At 38.6% G+C, this 18,606-nt stretch overlaps 1 protein-coding gene across 3 annotated transcripts in view; it reads left to right on the forward strand.

Moving 5' to 3' along the window:
• SHPRH (SNF2 histone linker PHD RING helicase) overlaps positions 1-12,792 on the forward strand; it is a 151,209-nt gene extending 138,417 nt beyond the window's left edge. The window contains exons 30-32 of one of the 3 annotated variants that reach the window (XR_013486923.1): positions 6,671-6,889; positions 7,538-7,652; positions 10,524-12,792. The gene's annotated coding sequence lies outside the window, so the exon portion shown is untranslated. Of the gene's footprint in view, positions 1-6,670; positions 6,890-7,537 lie in introns of all 3 variants that reach the window. The other 2 variants (XR_013486924.1, XR_013486922.1) reach the window with 2 other exon arrangements.
• The last annotated feature ends 5,814 nt before the right edge of the window (positions 12,793-18,606 follow it).

The raw sequence follows: 18,606 nt of genomic DNA on the forward strand, positions 1-18,606 counted from the left end.
GGGGAATAATGTGTGGTTTTTTTTTTAAAAAAATCACATGTATTTAGACAAATAATCCACTGAGTTGGTCTATAAATTGCTAGTTTTTAATTAGACTATGGATCTTGTCCCAGGATTCAGTAGGAGAAAGAGATTGAGCTGAATTGCTTTGGGAAATTGCCCAGGGCTTTCATTGATTCCCAAAGGCGCAGAAATCTATCTCATTAACACCAGTATCCTTTTGGTGGTAGGCTATGGATGCAAATCATGGAACATCATAATCTCAGAAAAATCAGAATTATAAGCAACCTAAAAGACAATAAATGGAAAAGAAAAGATACATAGTGGACATAAATAGGTTGTAGCCTGTATCATCAATGCTAACTAGCACATAATTACTGGCATAAAAAAAAAAACATCACTGAGGAGATAAAGAAGTGGGCCAGCTGTGTACTGGGGATGAGAGGGTGCTGTTGGATAACTATGCCTGAGATCTTAAGCAAACCAAAGGCAATCTATATGTGGAGAGAAGGAGATAAGAATCACTCAGGATGAGTGACAGCCATCTATCCGAATCAGTTAAGGGAACAGTTGCATCTGTGAACCCAAAGATCCATCAATGTATTATTCATTATATTACAGCAAAAATCAGTGTCACTCAGCTCCTTGAAGGCAGGGACTGTTTTTTGCTTGTTTTTGTATTTCCAGAACTCAGAACAGGGCCTGATACATAATAAGTGCTTAATAAATGTCTATTGATCAATTGATTGTTAAATTCCTGGTGGCAGTGTTAGAAGATCTCCTTTCCCAAGTGTTTTGTTTGTGTGCTTCAAGTCTTTCTATAAGTTCAAGCCCAACTTGTAATTCAGAATGGTAGAATCAAAGGTTTTGGAAGAAAGGAACAAATTGTTTTTAACATTTGAAAAAAATGATCTTTCAGGAATTCATAGGCCAGGGGTTTTTAGAATTATGCAGGTCAATGAGTTTAGAAGGGAAAATATTCTTTATTTTCACTAACTGAAATTTATATTTCCCTTCTATTAAAAATGAAGGCATCAAAATCATCAGGTACTGGCTATGAAATAGAAAAGCAGATCAACAGAACAGAGGAGACAGGGGCAGCTAGGTGGCATAATGGACAGAGCACCAGCCCTATCAGGGCTGGTCAGGAGGACCTGAGTTCAAATGCAGCCTCAGACACATAACACTTACTAGTTGTGTGACTGTGGGCAAGTCACTTAACCCCATTGCCTAGCCAAAAAACAAACAAACAAACCAGAGGAAACATACAATACACAGTAGCAAATGGTTATAGTAACTTTGTGTTTGACAAACATAAAGATTTAGGCTTTGGGAAATTAGAATTCATTATTTAATAAAAAAAATAATAATTGTTGGGAAAGCTGGAAAGCAGTCTGGCAGAAATTGGGCATAGACCAATATCTTACACCATTTACCAAGATAATCAAAATGGATACATGACCTAAATATGAAGGGAGATACCACAAGAAAATTAGAAGAACATGAAACATAATACCTATCAGACATGTGTACAAGAACAATTTATAAATAAACAATAGAGAGAATTGGGGATGTAAAATGGATAATTTCTATTATATTAAATTAAAAAGTTATAGAAATAAAACCAATGTAGCCAAGATTAGACAGAAAGCAGAAAGTTGGGGGGGAAATTTATAGTTTCTCAGATAAAGGTCTCATATTTCAAATATAGATAAAAAAAAACTTTGTCAAATTTTTAAGACTGAGTCATTGCCCAATTGATAAATGGTCAAAGGATATGATGAAGGATATGATTTCAATGAAGAAATCAAAACTATATATAGTCATATGAAAAAATGCTCTAAATCATTCTTGATTAGAGAAATATAAATTAACACAACTTTGAGATATCTTACACCTATCAGATTGGCTACAATGATAGAAGGGGAAAGCGACAAATGTTGGAGGGGATGTAGGAAAATTGGGACACTAATTCACTGTTGGGTGAACTGATCCAACCATTTTGGAGAGCAAACTGGAACTCTGGCCAAAGAGTTATTAAACTGTGTATACCCTTCAACCCAGCAATACCACTATTAGGTCTGCTTCCCAAGGTTTAGGGAAAAAAGGAAAAGAACTTATATGTTCTAAAATATTTATAGCAGCTCTCTTTGTGGAACTGGAAATTGAAGGGATGCCCATCAATTGTGGAATGGCTAAATCAGTTGTGGTGTATGATTGTGTTGGAATATTACTGTGCTATAAGAAATGATGAACTGGTGAATTTTAGAAAAACACGAAAAGACTTGGAAATAATGAAGAGGGGAAATGAGCAAAACCAAGAGAAAGAGAATGTAGTACATAATAAAAGCAATATTGTTCTAAGAACAACTCTGAATAACTAAGTCATTTGGAGTATCTTTGATATTCAAATCAACTACAAAGGACCTATGAAGGAAGATGCTATCCACCTCCAGAGAAAGAACTACTAAATAGAAATATGTATAGTATGATTTTACATATATACATATATATGTATGTATGTATATATACACCATTAGACACAAATATGTGCATATATATGCATTTGCACATATTTGTGTCTAATGGTAGCCTTCTCTAGGGCTGAGTGGGAAGGGAGAAAAATAAAATAAAAATTGCACTGCAGAGAACAAAAAAAAAACCTTAGAAGGAAGCACAGAAAAAAAAAAGGTAGCTTTGAAAATGGTGTGTAGTATTTATTACATAGTTTAAAAAAAAGTAAAGCGTGAAATGGAAATTGATGGTGTTATATTGAATTTTCTGTCTGTGTTATGCTGTGTATTTGGAAATGTTCTTTTTGTTTGTTGACTGACTCTAAAAGAGCCTGTGTTTTCAAAGGCCATGCCAGAAGAAGAGGCTAGCTCTTACAACTCCTACCAAGCAGTAAAGGCAACAAGTATGGGATTCTTGGAAAGAGCAGATTTTGGATAGAGGTGCAGTCATAAGCCTGATTGTAAAGAGTTGAGGAGTGGTGATAAAGAAGGAAAAGGATACTTTTTTTGTTGCCAAGTTGCTTCAGTCATATCTGACTCTTCATGACCCCATTTCAGGCTTTATTGGCAAAGAGGCTTAGTGGTTTGCCATTTCCTTCTCCAGCTCATTTTACATATGAGGAAACTGAGGCAAACAGGGCTAAGTGACTTCCCCAGGGTCACAAAGCTAGTAAGTAAGTGTCTGAGATCAGATTTGAACCTAGGAAGATGAGTCTTTCTGACTCTAAGCCTGGCACTCTATCCACTCTGCCACCTAGGTACCCCATTAAAAAGTAACATAAATGATATCAAGGTAATATATGATAAAAAGGAGGTGAGCCAGTCATATATCAAGGTCAAATGATCATAAATGTACTACCCAGGAATTCTACTGGTACCCACAATATGTTAGAGATTTAGAGGAAGTTCTCCAACATAGTGGATATATCTTCTATAAAGGATTTAAGAGAAAGCACGGATAGGTATCACCTAAGTTGAGAAGGTGTGATTTGATTGTAACTTGCACTGATAAAGAATGTGCCAAAATCAATATCAAGGATTCATCAAAGTATCAAATATTCTGTTACTGGAAAGTTTTCTCATCCCAAGCTCTGCCTTTAAGTTTACTTCAGCGATGGATCGTCTCAGTGGTAATCTACTACTGAAAGTAGACCCTAAAAGAAAAAGAGAAAAAGGAAAGGTACCAAAGGAGAAAGGAAAGATGGTACAACTCTGCACCAAATTTTTTTCTTTTATTTACTCAGCTATGTTTGCAACAGGCATGTTTATGGTTCATCATCTAATGTAAACACTGAGAGAGGCTTCTTCCCCCTACACATGATGTATAAAGTCCACTCGATAATGTTCATAATTCTTGTGTCTATTGACAGTAGACATACTCTGAACAGGCAGAGTGAGTCAGACTATATAATACAATTTATCCTGATATTAAAATGTCAAATGATGGTGAGAGGGACAGGAGTCAGGAAGGTACAACAGAAAGAGAATTAGATTTGAAGTTAGAAGTATATGTTTAACTTTAGCATCTCTCATGTTATTTAACCTCTTTGTGACTCAGTTTCCTCAGTTTCCACTTTAAAAACAAAGTGTCCACAACATAGGATCATAGGTACAGAGCTGGAAGAGACCTCAGAAACTGTCGGATTCAAATCCTTCATTTTACAGGTGAGGAAACTGAAGGTTAGAAGGGTTATCATCAGCATCATCATTGTCGTCATTACTGATGATGTTACACAGCATTATATTATACATAATACAATAGAGCTGTGTATAACATAGAATTAATATTAATAATGTTGTTTTTGTTGCTCAGTCACTTCAGGCACGTTTGACTTTTCATAATCCCATTTGGGCTCTTTTTTTTTTGGCAAAGATACTGGAGTGGTTTGGCATTTCCTTCTCCAGCTCATTTTGCAGATGAAGAAACTGGGGCAAACAGGGTGAAGTGACTTGCCCAGGGTCACACAGCTAGTAAGTATCTGAGGCCAGATTTGAACTCAGGTCTTCCTGACTCCAGGCTAATATTAATAAAAGCTAACATTTATATAGCACTTTAAAGTTTGCAAAGAGCTGTACATATATTATCTTAATTGATATTATTGTTATCCCCATTTTACAGATGAGAAAAATGAGGCCAAGAAAGGTTAAAAGAGCTGTACATATATTATCTTAATTGATATTATTGTTATCCCCATTTTACAGATGAGAAAAATGAGGCCAAGAAAGGTTAAGTGACTTACTGATGGGCACCCAGCTAGTAGGTAGCAGAATGAATCCAGATCTTCCTAACTCCAAGTCCAGCATTTTACATACTACATCATGCTGCATCCCTTGTATTTGCCCCCTCCTTGCCATTCACAAAGCCACCACCCTATTGCTTCAGGCTCTTTTGAGGCTTCCTAACTAGCCTCCCTACATCCAATCTCCCCTTCCTCCAATCCATTCTTCAGCTACCAAATGAAGGGAATAGAAACTAGAGGACAGTGTCTCTGACTTCTCATACTAGAACATTCTTTCACCTGGTTTTGGTACTAACATGGGCTTGTCTTTCAGATGTCAGGCAAGATGAGTAGTGAAAACGGGCATTTTATTAAGCATCCATGTGTCAGACACTGTGCTAAGCTCTTTCCCAATATTATCTCATTTGATCCTCACAACAACCCTGTGAGTTGGATGTTACAGTTGAGGGAACTGAGGCAGACAGAGGTTAAGTGACTTGCCTAGAGTCACATTGCTAAAGTATGCTTGAGGCTAGCTTTGTTTTTGTTTTTGTGTTTGGCTAGGCAATGGGGTTAAATGACTTGCCCAAGGTCACACAGCTAGTAAGTGTCAAGTATGTGAGGCTAGTTTTAAGCTCAGGTCCTCCTGACTCCAGGCCCAACTCTCTATCCATTGCATCACCCAGCTTGCTTGAGTTTAAAGAAGAAAGGTGACAGAAGAATGCTTGAGGGGATGTGGTTAGAAAGGTTTTCACCTCCCCACACTCAGCCCCTGACTCTGATTGATATAGCTGACTGGTAATGGCAGCAACTGTCTGTGCCCATGCCAGGACCAAGACTTGAAACATTTTCTCTCTCTCTCTCTCTCTCTCTCTCTCTCTCTCTCTCTCTCTCTCTCTCTCTCTCTCTCTCTCTGTCTCTCTCTCCCCCTCTCTCTGTCTCTGCCTCTCTCTCTCTCTCTCTCCCCCTCTCTCTGTCTCTGCCTCTCTCTGTCTCTCTCTCCCCCTCTCTCTGTCTCTGCCTCTCTATCTCTGCCTCTCTCTGTCTCTCTCTCTCCCCCTCTCTCCTCATGCCCTCTTCTGATAATCATTGGCTTCCTTCAGGCACTCAGGTGCCACATGTGATACAAAGCCTTTACCAATCAGCCCATTTCTAACTGCTTTCTTCAAACTCAATGCTTATTTAATAAAAGGCAGTGTCAAGGGGCAGCTAGGTGGTGCAGTGGATAGAGCACCAGCCCTGGAGTCAGGAGGACCTGAGTTCAAATTTGGCATCAGACACATAACACTTACTAGCTGTGTGACCCTGGGCAAGTCACTTAACCACATTACCTAGCCAAAAAAAGGCAGTATCAGGCAGTGAAAAATTCCCTGACATTAGAGGTGGAGATCCTGGGTTCAAAATCAGCTTCTGTCACTTACTACCAGTACAATCGCAGACAAATCACTTTGCCTTTCTGACCTGTTTCTTCATTTGTAAAAGTGAAGGTGTTGGGCTAGATTGCCTGTAAGGTTCTTTCTGGCCTAGATCTATGATCCTATGGGGAAAAAAATGTTGCCCATCAATGTCACTGAGTACAAAGTCTTTCCCAGCAAGGGAAGCAAAAGTCTGACAGTGAATCTTAAAACATGGTTTCCGAGGTGGTACTCAGACCTATGCCCTCAGTCAATTACTTGATTTGAGGAGTATTATGAAGAATGATTGCTTTTAAGACTAATGTCAGGATGCAATCTAGGGCGCCTGAAGATCCCATTTAGAGCAGCAGCGTTATTAACACTCACACAGAAATCAATGACACCGTCATCTACTTGCACCAAAAGACTTGATTGAAGTAGAAATTCCAAGGGACTTTTTTCTTACAAGAGATCCCTCCAATCTTGGTAAGGGCAGGCTTATATCCAACTTATCAAATGTTATGTTTTTTTCTTCCTCTAACAGGTACTCAGGTCTTGGAAGTACAAGAGAGAATATACTATTTTTTCCTGAGATAACACAAGCTCTTTTCTGCATCAATAGAGAACACTGTGGTGTTGTCTGAAAGGTCCAAAATGATGATAGACAACTAGCAAGATGGGAATGTACTTTGCACTGGTTTCAGGACATTTGACAGTTCCACTCTCTGAGGGATAAAGGCCTAAGTAATAATGATGGGATGAGGTAATACATGTGAAATGATTCATAAATATAAAGCACTATACAAATTGAAGCTTTATGATTAGCAAGCACAGAAAACTTCGGGGAACTGACAGTGCTGAAGCACTCCACTGATGAAGACTGACTCTTGTAGAATTGATTGGTGTGGGAAAGAAGATGAATGATTTGCCTGTAGTCACATAGCTAATATATGCCTAACGCAGGACTCGAACCCAGATCTTCCTGTCTCTATGGTTAGCTATCTATCAGGTATGATGTACTATCACCTCCTCATAGGACCTTGGCTGTACTGCTACAAGGAGGGATGTGTCAGAGCCAGCTTAAACTGGTTCTGGAAAGCTGATTGTTAAATTTTCAGTGTGAACATTTACACCTCAGAAATCAGGGCTTAGGGCAGCGAGGCGGAGCAGTAGATAGACCCCCGGCCCTGAAGTGAGGAGGATTTGAGTTCAGACGTGGCCTCAGATACTTACTAGCTGTGTGAGCCTGCATAAGTCATTTAACCCCAGTTGCTTCCAAAGAAAAAAAAAAAGAAAGAAAGCAGGGCTTGATTTATTATTTTGTTGATTATCTTGACTTAAGAAAGTGATAGAGAAAATGTTAACAATGCAGATTAGACTTAAAAGTGTGTCATGTATGCATTTTTTTCAGAGAGTCAGTTAAACATTTGCCAGTATACCCAGAACTTAAGAAGCCAGCTAATCCAAGTCCCTCCTTTTAAAGAAGAGGAAGCAGAGGCCCAAGAAGGTTAATTAACTTGCCCAAGGTAATTAACTCAGAAGCAGGATTTGAACTCAACTCTTCTGGCTCCAAAAAGCCAGCTTTGTTTACTGTACCAGGCTCCTCCTTTTTGTCTCCTTCTTCCTCTTACTCCTCCTCCTTTTCCTCCTTCTTCCCTTCTTCCACTTCCACCTCTACTTCCATTTTCCTTGATGTGGACTGAGGAAACACCTTCCACCAATGTCGATCAGCATCTCTTTTGTAACTTGGGATCGTAAAGAGTTGCCTTGGGAACTGAAAGGTTAAGAGAATTTCCCATGGTCATTCTGCTAATATATATCAGAGGAAAGGACAGCAACAGTCATCCTTTATATCTTTCACGCTTTGAAGTTTACAAAGGATAGACAAGACAGTTCCTGTCCCTTTTTAAGTCCTATTTGAATTAAGCATCTTTGTTTCCTCAAGTATATCTGATTCACACAGACTATTTGTGCCCAACTGGTGGTAGGGCCTTTTCAGCTTGTTGATCAGCCACAGTCGGATGCATTGTACACTGACTCCAACACAGTGATGTCATTTTGGTCCTCTTCAAGAATGAAGGACAACTGGGGCAGCTAGGTGGCACAGTGGATAGAGCACCAGCCCTGGTGTCAGGAGGACCTCAGTTCAAATCCAGCCTCAGACACATAATACTTCCTAGCTGTGTGACTCTGGGCAAGTCACTTAACCCCAATTGTCTCACTTAAAAAAAAAAAAAAGAATGAAGGACAACCAACCAGCCAGCCAACCATATGTGATTCTCCTCTTAGAACTGGACTGAGTTTACACACTGAGAATTCACTCTGTAGCACAGCCCAATAGTAGACACACACTGATGTATCTGTAGATTCTTTCATGGAAAACAACCTTAATAGCAGGTGAAAACACAAAACATTTTGCAAATGTACCGTGCTCTTGTTTGATTACTGCAGAGAGAATGAACAAGCCACTTTCTTGTCTCTACCTCATTGTTCAGTGAAGAGAATATTGTTTTATTCATCTCATGGGAATTTTTAAAAATTATGTTTTAAAAATATGATGACAAACTTTATATATGTATGTATATATTATGTATTTATATGTATGTGTGTATATGTGTATACACACACACACACATTATATATTTCTGGTAATGGCAAGGGTTATGACCAATGTTTTCAAAAATGCAAAAAGACATTGGATCGCTGAGTCTAAATGCTTTGCTGGATAGGGCATGGTTCCCTAGAGAAAGAACATATGGTGCTACTTAACTACTTAAACTATTATTTCCCACCAACTTATCCAAATGATTTTTTATTTGGCTAAGAAAACCTGTTCATTATAATTTGCTAGTTTATCTTCAAAGAAGTAACAGGGGGTAAAAAATAATGATGTAAAAAGATGATGCCTGATTGGGTGATGGAGAATTAGAGGATTCACATTTTTAAATATCCAACAGAATCTTGTCTTTCCATCATAGTTCCCTTAGATTTTCTTTTAACTATTTACAGATCAGGAGGAGATTTCTTAAAAAGTGTATCAACTCACATGGTGGCTTAAGACAAATTAGAAAGCACTTTGTAGTTATTGAAAGAAAGATTGTGAAACTCATGCCTTGTTTGGCAAAGGAAGGGGGTTTTTTTGTTTGTTTGTTTTAGGAGTTCATTTATTCATTCAATAAACATTTATCAAGCACCTACTATGTGCCCGGCACTGTGCTAAGTGCTGGGGATACAAAAAGAGGCAAAAGACAGTCCTTGACCTCAAGGAGCTTATACTCTAGTAGGGGAGACAACATACAAATATATATAAACAAACTGCATACAGGATAATAGGAAATCATTAAAAGAGAGAAAGCACTGGAATTAAGAGGGTTTAGGGAAGACTTTTAAAGGAAGCCAGAGAGAAGCCGGAATGGAGGAAGGAGAGCATTCCAGGTGTGGGTGACAGCCAAAGAAAATGCCTGGAGAGGCTTAGATTCTTATAATCTAGCCATGAGCTCAGATTCTTACAATCTAGCCAATAGCTTACTCATGTTCAGACTCCTTAAGAGTCTGCCCAATATGACGGATGTTCTAATAAACCTTATCTTTGGCTGAAAGAAAAAAAGAAAGAAAATGCCTGCAGACAAGACATAGAGTGTCTTGTTCATGGAACAACCAGGAGGCCAGTGTCACTGGTTGGAAGAGTACATGTTGAGGAGTAAAGTATAAGGAGCCTGGAAAGGTAGGAGGGTTCTAGGTTATGAAGGATTTTGAATGCCATACAGAGCACTTTGTGTTTGCTACTGAAAGCAATAGGAAGCTGCTGGAGTTCATTATGTTTAATGAACAACCACCATGGACCTATAAGTTGTAGTTACAAAGGAAGTAGAAATTCTGATATCATCTAGATCTAGAAGCTTGAAGCCCAGAGTCTGAAATCAGACACAGGCTTGTTGGTGTTCAGTCATTTTCAGTTGTGTCCAACTCTTTTTGGCCCCGTTTGGAGTTTTCTTGGCAGAGATAGTGGCGTGGATTGCCATTTCCTTCTCCAGCTTATTTTACAGATGAGAAACTGAGGCAAACAGGGTTGTGACTTGACCAGAGTCACATAGCTAGTAAGTGTCTGAGGCTGGATTTGAACTCGGAGCTTATTGACTCCCGGCCTGACATACTCTATCTCCTGTACCACTTTGCTGCCCCAGACACAGACGTACCCTTTTAAAAGAGCTATGGATTTGTGGTCAGAGGACCTGGGTTCAAATCCCAGTTCTGCCACTTACTGCTTGTGTGGCCTTGGACAAGTTATTCCCTCTATCTAGATCTTAGTTTCCTTATTTATAAAAATGGGGGTTGGATTTGATGACATCTAAGATCCCTTTCAGCCCTAAATCTGTGATGCTATGATTTTATTCCAGACCTTTGACTTCTATTTCAATGATGCTGACTTCTATGGTACTGAAACAGGAAGTGCTAATGTCTTCAGTATCAGAACTGACTTCGTAGCCTATGGAACTAGAATGATAATTATGTAAACACGTAACAGGCTGTATCCAGGCCCAGACTACAATTCCTCTTTGGAACTGCATTCTCCAAAAGATTGTGTGTGAGTTTGCAAAGCAATTCTTGTAGGACTTGTTATTTTCCTTCAGTTCTCCATTTGCTTCTTTATATGTAAGTGGACAATTATCACATGTTAACATTGTCTACTTTTTATTGCATAATAAATTCCAAAGTCCAAGATTCTTCTCTTTCTAGGAACATAACCTAACAACAGTAATTCTACCATAACTTTCTAATTATCTGGAATATAGAGTAATGGTCAACAAAAATAGACCATACCTAGGATAATTAATTACTTTTATTATCAATTTAATCTGTAAGCATTCAGATAGGAATACATTTTAAATAACTCTCATGTATAAAAGGAACCATTCTATTACGAGAACTTGGGAAGAACAATTAGCACGGACCAAAAAAATCCCAGGACCACTATAAATATAACTGCCCATTAAGAACCTAACTTTCAGTTTTAGGTCATCATTTTAAACCCTTGAATCCCTTAATAAGGAAATGACAATATGTAGAGCTTTGGGAGGGGATGAAGACAAGGATATAATCAAGAGTTGGCAACTTTTCAGAAATAGCAGACTGTTTCTATAATTGTACTGTAAAGTTTTGCCAACCAGTAATATTACCAGTAATAATACACCAACTCTAACAGTCTTGAGAGGGTCAATTGTTAAATGTTTGGTAATGGGGTGAGTGGTACCAACACTGACAAAATGGGGAGCAAACTCAGAAGGTTTAGAGCTGGAAGGAACTCTAGAGATCATCTATCCCAATTCCCCCATTTTGTAGATAAGGAAATGGAGGCCTAGAAAAGTCAAGTGACTTGTCTAAGGTCCCATGGCTACTAAGCAGCACAGCTGGGCTTTAAACTCAGATTTCCTGACTCTCCGTGCAATGGTCTTTCTGCTTTACCATGCTGCCTCTTTCTCCCTTTTCCATCTCTTCCATTCTTCCATCTGAGGCTAGAAACTCAAGTTTCTGCTATCTCAGTTTTGAATTTTGGCAACAGTTCCCACAGAGTCTGCTGATTCAGTTATCAGCTGACTCAGGTGTGTATTTCTCCACCTTTTCCTCTTGCTAATTGGACTAACAGTGTAAGTGCCACTGAAAAAGATTACTAACGTAATCTTCAACATATTTTTATAGGGTCCTGAATCCTGATCTCTGTGCAGTTTTAGCTAAGGAGATGTGCCAGAAGAATACAGAAGATACATAGTAACCTGGGTACTAGAGGTGAGGACCTAATGGCAAATTAAAAATGAGGATATAATTAAATGGACTAAAGTCTAATGGACCAATTAGAGCTAATCAGGAATTCTAGCACTGCCACAATACACCCATGGTTGCAGCAAATAAACCAAACATCAGAATAGCCCAGATCTTGGGGGAGGAGGGGAGGAGGTTACCACCAAAGACTGAGGTACATCCAAATGGAGCAATGTAGGATTCAAAATGTACTGAATGCCCACTGTTTTTCCTGGCAGCTTATATTGGAATGAAAAATAGATGTCTGTTCCAATGCCCTACATAGAGAAGTAGTTGGGTAGAATGAATGAAGAGATTAATACTGCGAGTTCAAATTGTAGCTTAATCTAAGAGCCTAAAATCCGGGGTGTGCTGCAGCCAACTCTGACAGTCTTTAGAAAGTCAATTGTTAAATGGTCAGTGTGAGCCTCTACAACCCAGAAATAGATGAGAGCACATAAATCAGAGCTTCAGTTCTTGTTTCATGGATTATCTAGACTTAAATTATGGAAAAAATTGTTAGTGAGGCAAATTAAACTTAAAAAATGTATGTGTACACATTTTCTGAGCTCCTTTGTTAAATATTTACCAATATACCCCAACTATGAATATAATGGTAGTAGCTAAATCATGAGCCATGACCTGTGGCACCTCCATGCTTGAATTCTAGGCCCACCACATCACTTCTTGGCAATCTACAAGCTACGTGGCTTCCAACTGTTGTTCCCCCATAATTAATGTCTTCTTCCATTAGAATGTAAGTTCCTTGAGAACAGGGACAATCTTGCTTACATGTATTTGTATCTCTCACACTTAGCATAGCTCCTATGCCATAATAAAGGCTTAATAAAAGTTTTTTTCATCCATTCATTCATTTATTCGTATATTCATTTACTCAAGGAACTGATGATCAAAAAAAAAATGGAAATGAACATGAGAAATAACATCAACCCTGTCTATAATAATTGTATCCAGAAGTTTGACCAATATGAATCAATTGCCACAGTGAAGATACAGAGAGAACACTAAGCACCTTAGTCAGCAAATATCTGACTTGCCAAATGGGGAGAGGTGGTTTCTAGAAGCAACACTGGCTTGCAGAATTAACCTCTTTGCAAAATCTTGTGAAGAAAGATTATGCATGATTTTGAGCATTATTGTGTCATAACAGAGAAGCAATGGAAAGTAAAGAGTTTTTAAAAATCTTGGCAAGACATTCAACCAACCAAAGTCATTTTGCTACTCTCCCATCTATACAAAAAGTCTCCATTAGAGTTTTCAAGATCATCCTTAATAAGGCTATTAATCAAAAATAAGCAGGCTTTTGCAGGCAGTATTCAACTGTCAATTATATCTTTACCATTTCTCAATTAGTCAGCTTGCATTCATTAAAGCAACTGCTATGTTCCAAGCACTAGGGACTTAAAGAAAGGTAAAAAACAAAAACAAACCAAAAATACCAGGCCCTGCTCTCAAGGACCTCACAGTGTAATGCAGGAGATGACATGTGAACAGCCAGGTACAAATGATATCTACAAGACAAATAGGGGGTAGTCTTGGAGACACTAAGATTGAAGAGGACTGGAAAAGGCTTTTTGCAGAAGGTGAAACTTTAACCTGAAGGAACCAGGGAAGGTGAAGGCAGAGATAAGGAGGGAAAGAGTTCCACGCATGGGAGACAACCAGTGAAAATGCTCAGACTTGGGAGATTGAGTGTCATGTGAAAGGAATAACAAGGAAGTCAATGTCACTGGATAGCAGAATACATGGAAAGGAGCAAGGTATAAAAAGACTTGGAAATAGGAGTCGGGGACAGATTATGAAGGTCTTTAAAAGCCAAAGAAAAGGATTTTGCATTTGATGATAATGATGGTAATAGAAAACCACTAGAGTTTATTGAATGGGAGTTGCAGTGTGCCATGGTCAGACCTGCATTTTAGGAAGATCCCTTTGACAACTGAAGGAGGATGGATTGGAGTGGGGAAAGAATTGAGGCAGGCTATTGTAATAGTCCAGGGGTGCATGGATGAGGGCCTGCATCAAAGTGATGGCAGTGTCAAAGAAGAGAAGGGGGCATATATAAGATATATTATAAAGGTAAAAATTACAATTAATGACAACTGACTGGATATAAGGATGGGGGGGAGAATGAGGAGTAGAGGATTATATCTAGGTTGTAAGTCTGGCTAATTGAAATGGTGGTGGTATCCTTGACAGTAATAAAGAATTAAGAAGACAGGAAGATTTGAGAGGAAAGATAATTAGTTCAATTTTGAACATTTTGAATTTGAGGTATCTATAGAATATCCAGTTCAAGATGTCAAGATATGTGAGACTGGAGGTTAGCAGAGAGGTTAGGGCTGAATAAGAAGATTTGAGAACCATCAGCATAGAGATGATAATTGAATCCATTGGAGTTGATGAGATCATCAAATGAAATACTATAGAGAGAGAAGAGAAGAGGGAACAGGACAGAACCTTGAGGGACCTCCATAGTTAGCAGGCATGAGATGGATGAAGATCCAGCAAAGGACACAGAGAAGCAGTCACATGGGTAAGAGGAGAACCAGAAGAGGTCAATGTCACAAAAAACCTAGAGAGAAGAGAATGTCAAGGAACAGAGATGATTAACAAGGCTGCAGAGAAGTTGAGGCTGATGATTGAGCAAAGACCATTAGATTCAGCAATTAATAGATCATTATTAACTTTGGAGAGAGCATTTCAGTTGAGTGATGAGGTCAGAAGCCAGACTGCAAAGAGATAAGAAGAGAATGAGGAAAGGAAGTAGAGGCATCTATTGTAGACAGCCTTCTCAAGGAGTTGAACCCCAAAAGGGAGGAGAGATATAGAACAAAATTTAATGGGGATGGAGGGATCAAGCGAAGTTTTTTGAGGATGAGGGATGTGACATATTTGTAGGAGCAGGGAAGCATCCTGTAGACGGGGAGTCTTTGAAGATCAGTGAAAGTGGAGATGTTCAAGGGGGTAAATCTGTTGGAGAAGACAAGATGGAATGTGATCATTTGAGCATGTGTAATGGTTTGATTTAGCAAGAAGGACCACTTTTTCATGTGAAACAGAAGTGAAGAAGATATTTATTGGCGGAAGGCATCAGAGAAATGTGATAGGAAGAGCAGGAGAGATGAGGAGGCCCTCAGCAAATGGCCTCAATTGTTTTCAGTGAAATATGAAATAGCACTTATATAGTACTTTAAGATTTGCAAACAGCTATAAAAATATTCTCATTTTAACCTCAAAACAGCCTTGTAGGAGGTGCTATTATTATCCCCATTTTATTGAAGAAGAAACTGTGGCAGATAGCAGTTAAGTGACTTGCCCAGGGTCACAACAACTATGAAATGTCTAAGGCCCTAGAATTTGGGTCTTCCTGACTCCAGGAACTAACTGCTTCTAAGTGTTATATGACAGTATGACACGGACTATACTGTCTACGAGGAATCAAAATTAAAATTACATGGAAGTCAATAGAGAGATGCATGGTGGATGTGAATAAGGTTCAACTTATAACCAATGAGGAACTCCAAAGAAAAACAGGAGTGAAAGATGTCATCAAGGAATTGTATTACAGGAAGAGAAGATGGAGAGAGGACAGGAGGATGACAGCCAAAGTGTTCCACAGGCATCCTGTCAATGGCAGGAGAGAGCAAGGGAGGTCTTGAGCATGTTGGGTTGACCCTTTGTGGCGTACGTACAGAACATGAGCAAGACATCACACAGGACAGTCAGGCATAGATGGATGGGATTGTGCAAGTCTGCACCACTGGAGGAAACTTCTGAATCAAGGTGATCACTGGTCTGAGTTGAGTAAATTGGAACAATGTGTCACTTGCAATTCTGGATAAGTTTCTATTTTAGGCGAAGCAGAAAAGCACCCTATTCTCAAAGTTTTTGTTGTTGTTTCATTGATGTCTCACAATTACTGAACTTAAAAAAGCAGGACTAGTGGTATTAACAAGTTTACCTGAAGCTAATGACCAGAAAAGTTTTGCAACTTTAAAGGAAACGAAAAATAAGTAAATAATTCAATATGGAACATCCCTAATGAGAAGGTTATCCTGAAATCTAAGCCATTAACAAGCTTGGATACCTTTGTTCACTTAGCATATGATGAACACAGGGCCTTTTTTGGCCCTGCCTTTTTTCCCCAAGCCTTTGGGATTTTTGTTTAATTACAACTGTTTTTCATCAACTGACTTAAAATAAAAATTGGCCATTTTAATCTCTTAGGCCAGACAGCAATATGACTGCCTCATTACTTGAATGTGTATTGTACTAGTTCTTTTAAAAAGTCTTTCATTTCTCACTCTCTGGTTCCTAGGTTCTCTTGCTGTTTGTCAGCTATTAAGTGATAATATTAATAATTACTAGCATTAATTATCATCTATTAAGAATAAGTAAAACTGAGATGATGTGCTGTGGAGCAAAGTGCTTCAGACACAGAAAAGAGCAGAAGGGAGTTCAGAAGGGGACACAGACAAGAAGGGCAGTGTTGGAACTACTGAATTTAATCTAATACATGCTGCTTTTTCTAAAGGCGTATGAAGTATAGATTTCACATAGATATGGCATGCAGTGTTCTTTCTATAGTTTGTATCAGGAAATGTTCATCTTTATTGATGTTTGCCAAGTTCATACTAACAAAAAAGAAAATTTAAGAGAAAAAAGTACGCTGTATTTTAAATCAGAGTGCCTGAGTCCATAAACCCCCCAAAAAGAAAATGAGGTTGCCTGGAATGACTTTTTTTAAAAAACAAAACAAAAAACACTTGCTGGCTTTTATTAATCACCTCTGCCCTAAATTCTCCCAAATTGTCCCTTTACCAATCCATTCTAGAATTGTACCAGAAATAGACATCAAGTTCCCCAGCTAATATAGTTTGAAATATTGATATCATTCTCCTTTTCTCGAAATTAGAAGCATTTATTCACCTCCAGAGAGATGAACTCTGAGTGCATATTGAAACATAATTTTTTTTCATTTTATTTTTCTTGCTTTTTGTTTTGCAACATGACTAATGTGGAAATATATTTTGCTTGATTTCATCTGTATAATTGATATATTGTTTGCCTTCTTAATGGGTAGGGAAGAGGCTAGAGGGAGGGAGAGAATTTGGAACTCAAATTTTTTTTTAAAAAATGTTAAAAATAAATAAGGAAAATTTATAAAGAAAAAAATAGAGGCATTTGTCCTTTTCTAATCCCAAGAAGCAGGTCCAATGAGAAGGATATCACCTCTCTATCAATCACAAGTTGAATTCTTTTCCAGTGGCAGTTCAAAATCTTAAGGTCTTCCTCTAAGGCTGGTCTCTGAGGCAGGTCTCTGAGGTACAGTGTAGAAGATCGAATGGAATATGAGAGGCTGACTCTCTGGTGGGCCCAAATTTGTTTACCTTGTAGAACTCCAAAGCCGTAGGATTAGTACTATACGACTAGAAGCCCAGTCTAGAGCGCAAGAGGTCCCTGAAGTAGAAAGTTGGGGTCACCAGTATGTCCTGAGTGTTTTTTGAGTTTTCCATGTTCTGTGGGGGTGAAATAAAGGCTCTCCTGCATCCAGTGCTGTGAACTGGTTACTTTCATGGGACCTAAAGTCCTTTTGCCAAACTCTTTTTAAGACTTACACTCATGAATTGCTTTTTATGATTTAAAGGAGAGAATCTGTGTGGAAGCAATATAAGTCAGTGAGACAGAATTTGGGGATGAAGTTCCAACAGACTGAATCCAGTCCGTGGAAATCCATAGCTTGGGATTCTGGGCCATGGAGTATCCACCTAGTACATATTTGAGCCAAACAGCACTACTCTCCATCCCTGAGTTTTGTTCTGTTCTTTTCTTGCTGCCTTTGTTCATATATTCTTCCATGCCTGTAACGGACTCCTTCAACCCTTCTCCAAATGTTGAAGGTTTCTCCCCTCCTTCCTTTCAAAGCCCTGTCCAGACATCACATCCTGCATGAAGAAATGTCCTTAAACCTAAACACTTGTAAGTAATTATTAAAATTTTCACAACAACTTTGTCTAGACTGTACTTTTCACACTTTCATTATCATAGCTGTTTGTCTACATGGCATTACCCTATGTTAAATTATTAGCTCCTTGGGGCAGCTAGGTGGTGCAGTGGATAGAGCTCCAGCCTTGGAGCCAGAAGGACATGAGTTCAAATCCGACCTCAGACACATAATACTTCCTAGCTGTGTGACACCGGGCAAGTCACTTAACCCCAACTGCCACACCAAAAAGCAAAAACAACCATAAATAAATAAATAGCGCCTTGAGAACTAAGTGTGAATCATATCTACCTTTGTAACCATCCAGCACCTGGCACAGAGTCTTGCATGTAGCAGATGCTTAACAAATAAATATTTGTTGAAGTAATTAATATCATGGGGACATCTGAGTCAGCGAAATTGCACTGCCTCCACCCATGGCCATAGAACAAACCATAAAGACTGATAAGTATCCCGTTTCTGGGTATTGCCATGTGCTTCGTCTCATCTTGAATCCTGCTTCTATCTTACTATGGCCATAATTGTGTGATTTGTGTTTGTTTAAGTTATAAATCTTTTAGCACTAAAGCAAGAGAAGCAATGCATTTGCTTTTAGATCGTAGACATTGCCTTTAGTTTCTGTGTTCCAATTATTATACTGCATAGGAGTTCTAGTATAG

The sequence above is a fragment of the Phascolarctos cinereus genome, unplaced genomic scaffold, assembly GCF_003287225.1.
Source record: "Phascolarctos cinereus isolate Bilbo 61053 unplaced genomic scaffold, phaCin_HiC Scaffold_5;HRSCAF=322, whole genome shotgun sequence".
Classification (NCBI taxonomy): Eukaryota; Metazoa; Chordata; class Mammalia; order Diprotodontia; family Phascolarctidae; genus Phascolarctos; species Phascolarctos cinereus.